The sequence below is a fragment of the Meriones unguiculatus genome, chromosome 3 (genome assembly GCF_030254825.1).
Source record: "Meriones unguiculatus strain TT.TT164.6M chromosome 3, Bangor_MerUng_6.1, whole genome shotgun sequence".
NCBI lineage: Eukaryota > Metazoa > Chordata > Mammalia > Rodentia > Muridae > Meriones > Meriones unguiculatus.
Genome location: NC_083351.1, coordinates 18,415,298 through 18,429,914, shown reverse-complemented (window position 1 = coordinate 18,429,914; position 14,617 = coordinate 18,415,298). Strand labels below are relative to the sequence as shown.

Genomic DNA, 14,617 nt, shown 5'->3' with positions numbered 1-14,617 from the left:
AAACAAGATCCCTAGCACTCGCACAGTGTCTCTGTCACCCAAGTTCTAGGAGGATCCAAAATCCTCTAATGGGCTTTGCAGGCACTGCCCACATAAGGCACACTGGCATACATGCAGGCAAAACACCCACATACATAAAGTGAAATTCAGTAAATCTTTTGGAAAAAGAAAGGAATATTAATTTAAAAAAATGTGTGTATAGCCAGGCTTGGTGGCACATGCCTTTAATATTAGCATTTAGGAGGCAGAGGCCACTGAATCTGTGAGTTGGAGGCCGGCCTGGTCTATATAGTGAGTTCCAGGACAGCTAGGGATATGTGAAGAGACCCATTCTCAAAAAACAAAACATATATACATATACATATACATACATATATGTACATGGATACAAACATATATGCACATATATGTATATTTACATATATACATACACAAATATACGCATAAATATCCTGTATCATGATAATTACTAATTACTATCATATAAGAATTACAGGAGGCAGAGGCAGTCAAGTCTCTGTGACTTTGAGGCCAGCCTAGTCTACAAAGCAAGTTCTCTGACAGCTAGGACAGAAAAGCCTTGTCTCAGGGAGAAAAAAAAGAAGAATTTTAGAATTTTAGTGTTGCGATAATAATAAATTAGGTCTGTCTCCTTTAAGACTTCTGGTTATGGCTGGACATGGAGGCACTTGCCTTTAATCCCAGCACTCAGAAGGCAAAAGCAGGTGGATCTCCAAGTCTGAGGCCAGCTTGGTCTACAGAGTGAATTCCAGGATAGCCAGGGCTACACAGGAAAACCCTGTCTTGGAAAAAAAAAAAAAAAGACTGCTGGTTACAAGGCTTTTTAAGAATAAATCTAGTTCACCAGTAGTAAAAATGTGGGGGGTTTGAGACCCTACCTGCTACTCTCCTCACTTGACCAAGAAAAACTGTGGCTGATTAAGGACCTTTGTTGTCCAGAGCTCCAAACTCTAGGGGGGGGGAGCTGCTGGTGTGGGGGAAGGGCACTCCTAGCCACTGCATCTGGTCGGTCTCCATTATCTTACTAGTCTGCATTCCTTCCTGAAAACCCTCCTTAGTTATGTGAAAAGAATTCACCAATCTTGTTCCCCAGACTTGAGTCTGAATTTTTTTTCTCCTTTTTAAGAGGGTGGGCATGAGAGACAGACAGGGCCGGTCTCAGCAGCTAAGCCAGGCTGGCCCACGACTCACTACATCCATAGCACAGGCTTGCTTCCTCAGCCCTCCTCCCTCAGCCACCGTGCCTGGCTGTTTTGTCTTTCTGGACAAGGTCTCCCTCCGGTAACCTAGCCTGGTCTAGATTTCTGGCTCTCCCAAGTGATGGTATTGCTGTAGATCATCCCCTCGGCAGACACTATTTTTTCCCCTTTCTATGTGTGTACATATGTTTGCATGTTAAGCACACACAGAGGTCAGACAGGTCAACCCAGGTGCTATTCTTCAGTGCTGTCTGACTCATTTAGTTCATGGGGGGAGGGGCACATGGCGGTCAAAGAACCACCTTTGCGAGCCAGTTCTCTCCTTCCTCCTTGCTTTGAGGTAGGGCCAGGCCTAGCTGGCCTACGAGCTTCCTGCTCACTCTCCTGTCTCTGGCTTCCATCCCACAGTAGGACTGTGGGGGTGACAGATGTGCACCACCACACCTGGCTTTTTGTGGGGTCCTAGGGATCAAACTTGGGTCATCAGGTGTACAGAGCCAGTGTTTTTACAAGTAAGCCAGCTCCCAGGCCTCACCTTGGTGGGCTTTTAGAAGATCAGTGTAGTAGTTACTGTCTGTGTGTGCGTTGGATGGGGATTCCTGGCAGGGTGCATCTTTGTGAAGTCAGTTCTGTCCTTCTACCTTTGCATGGCTCTGGGGATCAGGTTACCTCGTGAACAGTGTCTTACAGAGGAGGAAACCGGCATCCTGACCGGCATTGAGATATACAGGCAACTGTGTATCTGAATCCATTTCCCAGGGCAGGACGCTGCCCCCACTATTCACGATGGACCGTGGCTTCTTCGGTTCTCAAAAACTAAAGCATTGGTGTACCAGCTCACTGAACTGATTTCAGGACCCACTGCTGGAGGACGACCTGCCACTTAACAAGACGCTGCTCTAAGTTCTGATGACTAACGCTGCTGAAGGAAGCGACAGCGACGCGAGCCACTCTCAGCACGGGGGGGGGGGCACACTTCAGTGAGTTGAGGAAGCGAGAACTATAGCTCTGTAACATCTGCAGGAACCAGAGAGGATGTGTCGGGAAGGTGAGGCTCAGTGAGGCGGTACTGAGCAAGCCTGAGGGTCCCGGGCTCCAGCTGGGAGTTGGGGGTGAGGACACACACAGGACTTCTCCAAAGGATTAAGGCAGACAGTCACAAGGGAAGGTCCTTTGTATGTTGTGAAATAACACAGGGTTAGGAAGATGGATGTCGGAGGGAGCTGGTGGGAATTCGAGGAGAAAGCGGCGGACAGGGTGCTACCCGTCTGCAATCTCAGCAAAGGAGCAAGGACCAGAAGCTTGGAGCCAGGCTTGCCTACAGAGCGCATTCGGGGTTAGCCTAAGGTACATGAGACCATGTCTCAAAACGGAGCTCAGTTGAGAGCTGGAAAGCCTTATGCATTTAAGGCTCAGCTTTAATTTATTTTAGTTAGGATAGCCACTTGTGACACCTCAAACACACAGCTCGGTCCTTTATTCTGTGAACAAAAGACTGAGGCTTTCAGAGATGCCGGGGACCACTGAGAGGGTGGGAAGGACTTTGCGAACGTGATTTAATGGGCACCGATGGTGGATACACCAACCTGAGAACAATGCGCATCTCTGGGACTTGTCCATTCACAAAGTGGGTAGTGTGGATAATTTCTCTAGACTTCACATCTCTTCTCTAAAACAAGTTTTGAAAGTTTTGAGCCTGGTATGGAGGCTCGTGTTGGCAATTCTATCCACTTAGGAGGCTGAGGCAGGAAAACTGATATAAGTCTTCAGAACAAGGTCATATCTCAAAAAACTGTATCTCAAAAGAAAAAAGAAAAAACACCCTCTCCTAAAAGGAAGCAACACACACACACACACACACACACACACACACACGAATTCTGCTTCTTGATCTGTAATCCCTAGTTGAGAGGTTCTAATAGGGCAGTCAGTGTGCCCACCTTTCACAGTGCCACCTAGCGGCTGACTGCAAACACTGCATCTCCTATGAAGACGATGGAAGCCATCAGATTCTCCCCTCAGCCCCACAACTTTACCCAGACAAGTGGGAAATACTTAAATAATAAACAAGTGGCAATACTTTAGTGCTGACTCTTCTCAGAAATGTTCTAGGGTGTTTCCTGACCAGTCACCCCTCATCTTCTGGAACCATAAAACCAGGGCTTTAGTGATGGCACTGAATGGAGTCACAACTTCCATTTCAAAAGTCTCCAGAAGTTTCCGTAAGTCTGGCCTGTGGCTTGATGGACTCCTCCTTTATTGGGCTCCTAGTTTGATTTTTGTTTCTTCTTCTGGAAGTGTCAGCATGTGGAAAGTCCTGAGCCCCCTCCCCTTTATAATCTGGGATCAGTTCAAAAGTTCTCCAAAGTCCCTGTGCCCAGGTCCTAAACAGTTAGGAGAAAGCTATTTAATTCATGAATCTCCAGCTGCACAAAAGGAAGATAAAAAATAGTCATGTCTAGGCTGGGCAGTGGTGGCACACGCCTTTAATCCCAGCACTTAGGAGGTGGAGGCCGGCAGCTCTCCCTGAGTTTGAAGCCAGCCTGGTCTACAGAGTGAATTCCAGGATAGCCATGGCTATACAGAGAAACCCTGTCTCGGGGGAAAAAAGGAAAAAAAAAATCCCCATCTTAGAGAGTCAGGTTAATTAGAAATGATATGTGTAAAATGCTCGGTGCATAATAAAGCTCAATAAGGGACTGCTGGCTCTGGGCACACTCATCCCACAGTTACCAATCTGGACTCTGGACTCTAAAGGAACTCAGAAGGACTAGTGTCTCAGTTAGGGATTCTATCGCTATGACCATGACCAAAAGCAGCTGCAGGTGGGGGGAGGGGCACTGTTTAACTTCGCCTCACAACTCTCTGGTCACACTTCACCACTGAAGGAAGAAATCAGGGCAGGAACACAAGGCAAGAATCTGGAGGCTAGGGATACAAAGTGAATAAATTGTAATCAATTATTTAAACAAGAGAATCGGGAGGGAGCAGGGCTGCTTGCCTTACCGGCTTGCTCCCCTTGCTTTTTTATAGCACAGGGACCACAGGTAGGGATGGCAGCACCCATCCACAGTCAGCTGGGCCCTCCTGTAGAAAGCACACCACAGGCTAGCCCCAGGTCAGTCTAGCAGGGGCGTTTTCTCGTTTGAGATTCTCTCTTCCAAAGTGACTGGAGCTCGTGTCAAGTTGACAGAAAACTAGCCAGCATAGCTGGCAAGGATGTGATCCCAGGCAGCTTCAACACGGGGAACAACGAGATGGTTGGGGCCGGAGAGATGGCTCAGCCATTTAGAGACCAGCTCTTCCCCAGACCTGGCACACACATGGCAGCCCACAACGATCTGTAACTCCAAATCCAGGGGATCCAATGCCCTCTTCTGGCCTTCAGACAGACATGCAGGCAAAACACCCAAACACAAAGACCAAACTAAACGTTAAGCATTCTAAAAGATCCCTAATAGCTAGAATGAGCCAGAGAATGAGAAGGAGCCGGAAGATGAGCAGATTCCTGGAGTTAGTTTAGGTCAAGCAGAGCAATTCAGGGACCAAAAGAAAAGGTAGATTGAAAAGTCAGCTGGGAGAGGAGTTTGAGCCAGAACAGCTGAGTTGAACCAGCCTGCCCAGAGCTAAGTAAGAACAAGAGAGGGTGAGCCTATTAAGCAGTAAGTCTCAGAGGCGGAAAACATTCCAGGCCTAGGTTAGATTGTACAGAGGCCAGGCGCTTTCAGGCTAGGCCTAGGCTAGCAGAAGGAGGCAGTAAGCAGGCAAATAAAAAGTTCCACTAACACAAAGCCACCCAGAAAGTCTGGGGAATGAAAAGAAGTCAGTCTCTGACTGAAGGGGGCTGGAGTTCAAGCTTTACCTCAGTCACTTATAGTGACACTACCTGCAGCTCGGCTTTTCCCTTAGTCTCAGTTTCATCAACAAAATGGGGATGATCACGTCATCAGTAGCCACCGTACAGCTGTCATACAGATGTAAAACAGCAGTGATGACGCGTGATGCAGGCTTGAAGGTCAGGGGTCTCCTCCCTGCCTTGTGCTCCTAAGCACCACACAGGCCATGACCTGCTCTCTGCCCCACGCAAAACATTCTGCTTTTTGTTTACTTTTTAGATAGGGCCCCTCTGTTTCCCAGGCTGGCCTGGAAGTAACTGTATCCTAGCCTGGCCCTGATGATTCCTTTAGCCTATCTCAAGAATGGGGATTCCAAGTGTGAGCCCAGTTTAACCATCTCTCCAGCCCCTACTAAGATTTTTTTTTTTTTTTAAAGCCAGGCAGATCACTGTGAGTTTGAGGCTAGCCTGGTCTACAAAGTGAGTCCAGGACCAGAAAAAAAAAAAAAAAGAATATTTGTTTTGTTTTATTTCATTTTTGTTTTTCAAAATAGGGTTTCTTTCCTTGTGTAGCCCTGGCCATCCTGGAACTCACTCTGTAGACCAGGCTGGCCTCTAATTCAGAGATCTCCCTGCCTCTGCTTCCTGGACGCTGGTAATAAAAGTATGCACCACCACCTACCGGCTACTGAGGATTCATAAATCAGCCTAGTGAAGTGCAAGAGCTAAGGGAGGGCTTCCTGAAGAAACAGGGATCCAGGCTGAAAGCAGAATGATCAGCAGAAGCCAAGGTTTCCGGGCAAAAAAAATATACATATCATGGGCTCATTTAAGGAACTCGTTCAACCAGGCAGGGCAGGGTGTGGTTGAAAATGAGGCTGTGGCCAGATGAAGAGGACCTTATAAAACCACACTAAGATCCTGGCCTTTTGCCTCGGGCCATTTGAGCCACAGACCAATCACTTGGATTACACTATGAAGAAATTGAACAGCATGGGCCACACTGGAGGCAGGAAAGCCGACAGGGAGACTAACGCAGCAACCCAGGCAAAGGTCGAAGGTCGCTTGGTAACAGGACAGAAGATCGGCAGACCTGAGCAGGTCTAGGAGACAATTAGGAGGCAGGATAGACCAGAGAGCTGAGTTGACTGAATAGAGCCGATGGGGCTGAGGGAACAGAAACTGGAAGGTTCTTTCTCTTGGTGCCTCAGAGGCGATCCAATGTGGCAAGATGAAACGGTATCTCTTCCTGGCCACTGGCTGCCGGAAATTCATTCCCATGCTTTTTTTGTAAACTGCATGGCTTAAGAACTGAAAGGACTGCCGGGCACAGTGGTGAAGGCTTTTGATCCTAGCACTCAGGGAGGCAGAGGCAGGTGGATCTCTGTGAGTTCAAGGCCAGGCTGGTCTATGAGTCTAGGACAGCCAACGTTACACAGGGAAACCCTGTCTCTAAAAAACAAAAAACAAATAAAATAATAATAATAATAATAGAAATGCCTGTGTGTCCAAATTAGTGGTGGTAACCACAAAGTTTCCTTAGGAAGCAGGAGGTTTTTTTGTTGGGGGGAAACAGTGGAGACTGAATTCACAGCTTTGTACAGACAAGTGCTCTATCACTGAGCTACACCCTCAGCCTTTTCTTTTCTAGTTTGTTTGTTTTCATTTGATGTATATGGGTGTTTTACCTATATGTGTATCTGTGTTCCAAATACATGGCTGGTGCCCACACAGGCCAGAAGAGGACGTCAGATCCCCTGGAACTATTGTCACAGACACTTCCGAGCCAGCATGTGAGTGCTGAGAAGAGATTTGGATTCTCTGGAAGGGCGGCCAGTGCTCTACCCACTGAGCCATCTCCCTGGCCCCATTATTACTTTTTATTTTTAGATTTATTTTATTTCATTCACATGCATATTTGTGTCTGTGTGAATTTATGCCACATGTGTCTGAATGCCCATGGAGGTCGGAAGAGGGCTCCAGATCTCCCCCGGAGCTGGGGATAGAGGCTATTGTGAGCTGCCCAATGTGAGTGCTGGGAACTGAACTCAGGTTCTCTGGAAAAGGGGGATGTGGTCTTAACTGCTGAGCCATCTCTCCGTTCCATCTTTTCGGTTTTAGTGTGAAACACGGTCTCACCAAGTTGCCCGTCCTGACTGAGGCAGAGGGCTCATGACCACCCTGTGTCAGCTTGCTTCCCTAGTGAAGGGCATTCCTATTACAGTCCAGGAGAACTAAAAGAAGAAAGGACAAAGCTGGCCCAGTTACACTGCAGCTGCCACTCTGGGCAGTCTCAGAGTGCTACTCTTGTATGTGGGGAGACTGACATCACCTGGATTAAGCAGTGACATCACTGTGCCTGCCCCAAACAAGCAGAATCGACACATTGGTCAAACTCACCAAGGGAAATGAATGCAAAGGGAGTTGCCCAAAAATCCCCTAAACTACCAGACGTGATAGTACATGCCTGTAACCCTACACTGTAAGGGCTTGGCAGAGGACTGCTGGGACCTAGGACAACCTTGGCCAGACACAGCTGCACAGCGAAATCAGATCGCAAAAAAATTTATATACATATATTATATAGCACACACACACACACACACACACACACACACACAGAGGGATTTAAATTCAGAACATGACTCTCCTGGCAAGAGAGCACATGCAAATATGATCTAGGTCTGTGTCATCCAGCCGGAATATAAACATGCTTTTAAACCAAGAGACAGAGGCAAGCAATCTAAGTTCAAGGCCAGCCTGGTATAGAGCAAGTTTCAGGTCAAGAAAATCTTGGGTCCAGACATGGTAGCACACACCTTTAATCCCAGACAATGAAGGTAAAGATAGTTTGTAAAAGGATGCACTCACATGTTTGAAATCGATGTCTAATTAAGCAGCAGAAACAGTGAGGAAATCAGAGAAAGATTTGACAGAATAAGATATGCCCAGCTCTCAAGAGAAGAGAGAGGAAAGGGAAGCTGCTCAAGGGGCAATACAGAGAGAGAAGAGGTGTTTTTTTTTTTTAAAGATTAATTTATTATTTATACAACATTCTGCCTGCACACCAGATCTTACTATAGATGGTTATGAGACACCATGTGGTTGCTGGGAATTGAACTCAGGACCTTTGGAAGAACAGTGAGTGTTCTTAACCTCTGAGCCATCATTCCAGCCCGAGAAGAGGTGTTTTACCAGAACAGTAATAGACAGGTTGTAGAGGGAGAACTCAGGTAAAGACCAAAGGAACTGGAGAATGAGGGATTAGAACATATTGCTTGAGTTAGTTTGAGGCCAAGCAGAACAATTCAGAGGCCCAGAGAAAAGCCAGATTGAATCAGTCAGCTGGGAGGGGAGTTTGAGCCAGCCCAGAGCTCAGTAACAACAAGAAAGTATGAGCTTATTAAGCAGTAAGTCCCAGAATCTGAAAACACTCTAGGCCTAGATTATATGGAGGTTAGAAGCTTCCAGGATTACGCCTAGGTTAACAGAAGTGGGCAACAATTGAACTGTGAATAAAACTTACTTTTACATGTAATATATATTTTTAAAGGGGTCGGGATGGGGATTCTGAAAATGTAGCTTAGCTTAGACTATTTGCCCGGCAAGCATAAAGCCATGGATTCAATCCCCAGCACCACATAAAAAGGATGTAATGCAGTTGGGAGGTACAAGTAGGAGGATAGTCAGTTCAAGGTCACCCTTGTTTGCTGCCTGCCTGGGCTGCACAATGTGAATCTAAAAATAAATAAATAAAAAATAAACAGAATGAGAGAGGAAGAAAAGAAGGCATTATGATGTACACTGTTAATCCCAGCGCTTGGGAGGCAAGAGTCCAGGCTGGGCTACATGGAACCCTTTCATCGATGCAGAAAAGGCTTTCAATGAAGTTGGACATCCCAACCATGACAAAATCCTGGAAAAAAACTAGGAATATAAGGCGGGCAGTGGCATCACATGCCTCACCATTTAATCCCAGCAGGAGAGGTAGAAGGATCTCTGAGTTCAAAACCAGCCTGGTCTACAGAGAGGAGGAGTTCCAGGACAGCCAGCCCTACACAGAGAAACCCTGTCCCTTGGAAAACAAAACAACAAAAACTGTTGCCAACGTTTCACTAATGGCTAACACTGTTGAGAGCAAAGAAGGCACTAGGAGTCTGAAAGACCTCACAACCCATGGACCAGCAGCTTGACATTGTGAAATGGCTGTCTCACCTAAAGTGACCAAAATTCCTTCACCGGTAGGGAAGAAAAAGCCTAAAATGTATTCGGACACACAAGAAATCATGCACAACCAAAGCGGTCCTCAGCAGGAACAAGGCAGTGGATATTGCAGTATCTAATTTCTTTTCCTGCCTTTACTGTCTTCCCCCCCCCCTTGTCCTTCTTTCAGAGTGGGGGAGGGAGAGGGTTCCAGCTGGCCTAGAATTTATGTTGACCAGGCTGGCCTTGAATTCACAGAGATCCACCTGCTGCCGTCTCCCTAGTGCTAGGGCTAAAGGTGTGAGCCTCCATGCCTTGTTAAGTACACCTTGAACTTTTGATGTTCCGGCCTCAGCCTCTCTCTCTCAAGTAGCTGGGATTAAAGGCAGGTGCTTACGAGGCCTAGCAAACCTAAGGCCTCATTCGTCTCCCCGCCACCTCCTCTTTCCCCCAGATTGAACCAGGAACTCCCACACAGCATGCTAGACAAGTACTCTACCATCGGCCTTTGAAATCATTGTTTTTGTGTACTGACTTAAACATTTGTCCAAGCCAGGTATGGTGGCACTCGTTTGCAAAGGCAGCACCGATGTCGGGAGTAGAGGCAGGAGGATGTTAGCACAGGCAAGGCCCGGTCTACACAGTTAGCTCTAGGCCAGCCAAGGCTACACAGTCCTCGTTTGGTCTTAAAAAGCCGGGAAGTGGTGGCGCAAGGCCTTTAATCTCAGCACTCAGGAGGCGGAGGAACCTATAAATCCCAGGGCAGCCTGGCCTACATAGGAAGTTTTAGGATAGCCAAGGCTACAGAGAGAAACCCTATCTCAAAAGTAAAGCAAAACAAACACCCAACCAACTAACCAAATAAATAAATAATTTTTAAAATCTGGTGTTCTGGCATTTAAAACAATGTCTAGGGGGCTCTAAAGATTGCTGTGTGGTTAAGAGCACTGGCTGCTCTTCCAGGGAGCACGGGTTTGAATCCCAGCACTCACATGGTAGTTCACAGCACTCTAGTTCCGGGGCATCCAATGCCCTCTTCTGGACTCCACTGTTACCAGGCACACAAGTGGTGCAAAGATATACATTCAGGTAAAACTCTCACACATGTAAAATAAAATTATTATTATTATTTGGTTTTTCAAGACAGGGTTTCTCTGTGTAGCCTTGGCTGTCCTGGAATCGCTTTGTAGACCATGCAGGCCTCAAACTCACAGCGATCTGTCTGCCTTTGCCTCCCCTAGTGCTGAAATTAAAGGTGTGTACCACCATGCCTGGCTAAAATAAAAAATATATATATATATATATTTTTTTTTTTTTTAAGAAGAGAGACACAAGAGCTAGACATTGGCCTAGAATTCTTCCTGGTTCAGGCTCTGGAATGCTGGGACTACAGGAATGCAGCTGCATATCCAGTTAAAAAAAATCCAAGTATTTAAGACCAACAAGCCAGTAGTGGTGGCACATGCCCTTACTACCAGCACTCAGGAAGCAGAGGCAGGTTTTAGGCGTGTTTAAGGCCAGCCAAGGCTACACAGTGCAATAAATTTCAAACGAAGCAGGCCAAATGTGGTGCACGTTTTTAATCCCAGCAGAGGCAGGAGGATCTCTACCAAAGCTACACACAGTGATAAACCTGTCTCAAAAACACCAAAACACACACACCAAAAAGACCAACAACAAAACGAAATCCAAGAGCAAGAGTTGTCCCTCATTTGGTGCATGGCATTCCTAAGGCCCCCAAAATAGGGACCGAATCGGATGCCAGTAATTCAGGATTTGGGAAGAGCCAGGAGGATCAGGAAGGAGTTCTATGTGAAGAGGTTCCGGGCGCATGACACAGGATCTCAAAACAACAGCCAGCCATGATGTGCTCCCCTGTCATCCCAGCACTCGGGAGGCAGAAGCAAGCAGATCTCTGAGTTCAGGGCCAGCCTGGTCTACAGAGTGAGTTCTAGGACAGCCAGGATTATAAAGAGAAACCCAGTCTCGAAAAAAAAACTAAAACCGAGCCAACCGAAATAAATGAATGAATAAAACAAGAACACTAATACAGAGATGCTGTGGGGACAGAATAAAGCTCTACCGGCGCCCAGCGTTTTTCAGCAGCGTTAGCTGTCTGTTTTTTGCTTCCAATGGGGGACGAGGATCTAACTAATCCTAGCTTTGAACTCTGCCACTATTACCAGCAGGGAAAGTACACGCCAACACCTCTTCTCCCATCTCCCAAAACAAACCTCGGTTCCATTTTCTCCCTCGGGCTTCTGACCTGGACGCATCTGTGGCTCCGCGAAGGCCCTGTGAAAGACAGGCTGAGAGTTCTTTGGACCGCACGAAAACTCGCCTCCGTCTCGAAGACCCCTCTTCCTCCTCTGCCCCAGAATCTCTCTTCCCCACCAACAGACTGTACTCTTCTCGCTGGGGTGGGAGGGGCTGGTAAGCAAAGGGTGAGGCGAGGTTTGGAAAGATTTTACGAAAGGCTCCACCCTGCTACTCCCAACCCAGGGATCTCAACCCAGGGATCTCGTCCTGTCCACGAAGGGTTAAAAAGTGGCTCCACCCCTCCTTAGAGGGCGTGGCTGCTAAGTGCCTCCTAAAGAAAGGTGAATCTGGCAGAGGAAGAGGTGGGAAGCGATGTCTCTGATCTAGTCTCTTGCTTGTTTGGTTTGGCGAGAGTTTTTCTGGGGGGAGGAGGAGGGGAGCTCGTTTGTTGTTTGTTTGTTTGTTTGTTTGTTTGTTTGCAGCCTAGACTGGCCTCAAACTCACTATGTAGCCCAGGCTGGCCTTGAACTTGCGGCGATTCTTCCTGCCTCCGCCTCCTGATTGCTGGGATCATGAGTCAGGTGGGCGCCACCACGCTGGGTTGATTTGCTTTTTGGAGACTGTCGTCTCGGTAGAGCTCAAGCTGGCCTCCAACTTCCCATGTAGCCAAGGCTGACCTCCAACCCAAGATCCTCCTGAATCCAAGGATTTTACTGGAGGGTTTGACCACGCCCAACCAGGTGCTTGTGACATAATTTATGTCAGAGTTGAAAGGGCATTGGGTGGGGGAGGAGCAGGCTGGAGACTTCAGGAAGTGTGACTGTGTCAGGACTGGCTGAGTCACTGGGTAATCCGTCCACACCCTTGCTACTGCGTAGACTTCTGTGACTTCCCACGAGATCAAGTCCGGAGACCCAACCTTCAGTTTGAGTTAGGCAGGCCCCTCTAGGGCCCCACACTTCTAGCGTGCAACCGCACTGAAACAATTACATTAAAATGACACAGCCAGGGCTCCCGGAGCTCCTCAGGTGGAGAGTGTAGCTCTTGGCAAAATGAATTGCTTGCGTGCTGGAAAACGTGGGTTCAAGTCTCAGGACAACAACAACAAAAGAAAGAAAGAAAAAAACGTGAAAATGGTGTCTAAGAGACCGAGAGAAACGCGAACTAGCCGGCAGTTTCCCCAAGCGGGTTACTTTCAGCCAAAATGATGGGTTTCCTCCGCCTTTAATCTTACAAATCCTTAGGTTCCTTCCCAGCTTCAAAGCAAGCAGTTTTGTAATGGCCAATCCCAGTCAGGCATGTCTGGTCCAAGCAATCCTCCTGCCTCTGCCTCGCTGGGATAGTGGCAGGAAGTACACTCCTCCTCACATCTTGTTAGGGGCATACGCTGCCCAACATTCTCAGGGGCCGTGTTACCCTTGACCACAGGTGATATGTGGCAGGGATGACCTTGAACTTTGCTCCTCATGCCTCAACCTCCCGAAGGGCTGGGACCTCCAGCATTTACCTCTGTGTCTGGCATCCCCGTACTGTATTCCGCTAAGTAAATCACAAATTGCAAACTCCACCCCACCCTCTTGAATTAAAGGGTGGCCTCAGATTTCGCCTCCTGGAAGGGATATGGACATTTAGAATTCTTCTTTATTTAGTTACTGAATTATTTCTATCCGTATGAACTCACACGTAGCTATTCTACAGTTTAGATCAACAAATTCATACTCTTACTGATTCTGTAGTTCAAATTGTTCCAGTCTTTGGAGATTTTGGTGGGTTGTTTTTGTTTTGGTGGGGGTCTTTGAAGGGGTGTGGTTTGTTTTTGGTTCTGTTTATTCATCCTTTTGCTTTTTAAGACCTTCCCTGCTCTCTGGCACTACAGGATACCTGGGTTTATCTCTCAGTTTCCCCTGCTCAAGTGCAAGAATCAGTCATTTCTCCAAAAATTCCTGGTTCCTTTTATTGGAGAAGAATAGTATTTAGAATCCACTGCCTGAGTGCTGGCTCATTACTGGTCACCACTGGGGACTATGCTTGCATTTGTTTTTTTAGCTTTATTTCTATTTTTATTATTTTAAATAATTTTATATTTTCTGTACACTGGTATTTTGACTGCATGTATGTCTGTGTGAGGGTGTCAGATCCCTTGGAACTGGAGTTACAGACAGTTGTGAGCTGCCCTGCGGGTGCTGGGAATTGAACCTGGGTCCTCTGGAAGAGCAGCCAGTGCTTTTAACCTTACCCACTGAGCCATCTCTCCAGCCCCTGTTTTTATTATTTTAAAAAGATTTTGTTGAGGCAGAGCTCACTACGTTAGCAAGGCTGAGACCTTGAATTCATGATCCTTGTGCCTCAGCCTCCTGACTGACATGGGGGTGGGGGGGTCACAGGCGTGTGCCACCATGCCCAGCTTTAGACCTGTACTTTTAAATTGTGTAATATAGCATATATAGCCACCAAGCATGTAAGTACAGTTTAAAGAATAATTATAAACTAAACACAACCAGATCTGTTTTTAGCATTAATTATGCTCAATCCTTTGTATCTCCCTACTGAAACCTTCCCCTGACCTGCAGAGCAGGACAAGGGGCCCCTTCCGAGAGGGCCATATACCCATAGCACCTAATACTTATTCTTATCCTGATTATATATTAACACATGCCTGTGGTCAACAAGTCAGAAGATGCAGAAACGCTTAAAAGAAGCCAGGTCAGCATTATTCTGCCCTCGGGGTAAAGCCGCCCAAGGACCGGAGGCTCTGAGGATACAGCGTGCCCGTGTCCCAGTGGTCAGTCACAGGGCAGCTGAGCATGACGTAAGTTTGTATGCTCCTAGATTTAGTATAAAAAAGGCGTATAGGTGGGGAGGTCACTCAGTCGCAACACTGCTTGTCTACCATGCACATGCCCTGGGTTTGGTCCCCAGCACCACATAGAACCAGGAATGCTGGCCAGGCCCGTAATCACAGCACTCAGGAAGCAGAAGCAGAAGGCTCACCAAGTTCAAGGTCATCCCCAGCTGGACAGCTCAGGCCAACCTGAGGTATAGGAGACCTTGGAAAGAAAAAAAAAGGGGGGGAGAGGAAAGAAAGAAAGGGAGAGAAATG

At 47.2% G+C, this 14,617-nt stretch overlaps 1 protein-coding gene across 1 annotated transcript in view; it reads right to left on the bottom strand.

Moving 5' to 3' along the window:
- The window catches only part of Wdtc1 (WD and tetratricopeptide repeats 1), a 68,719-nt gene extending 57,210 nt beyond the window's left edge, over positions 1-11,509 (bottom strand). The window contains exon 1 of the mRNA XM_021643811.2: positions 11,493-11,509. The gene's annotated coding sequence lies outside the window, so the exon portion shown is untranslated. The remainder of the gene's footprint in view (positions 1-11,492) is intronic.
- Positions 11,510-14,617: the final 3,108 nt, after the last annotated feature.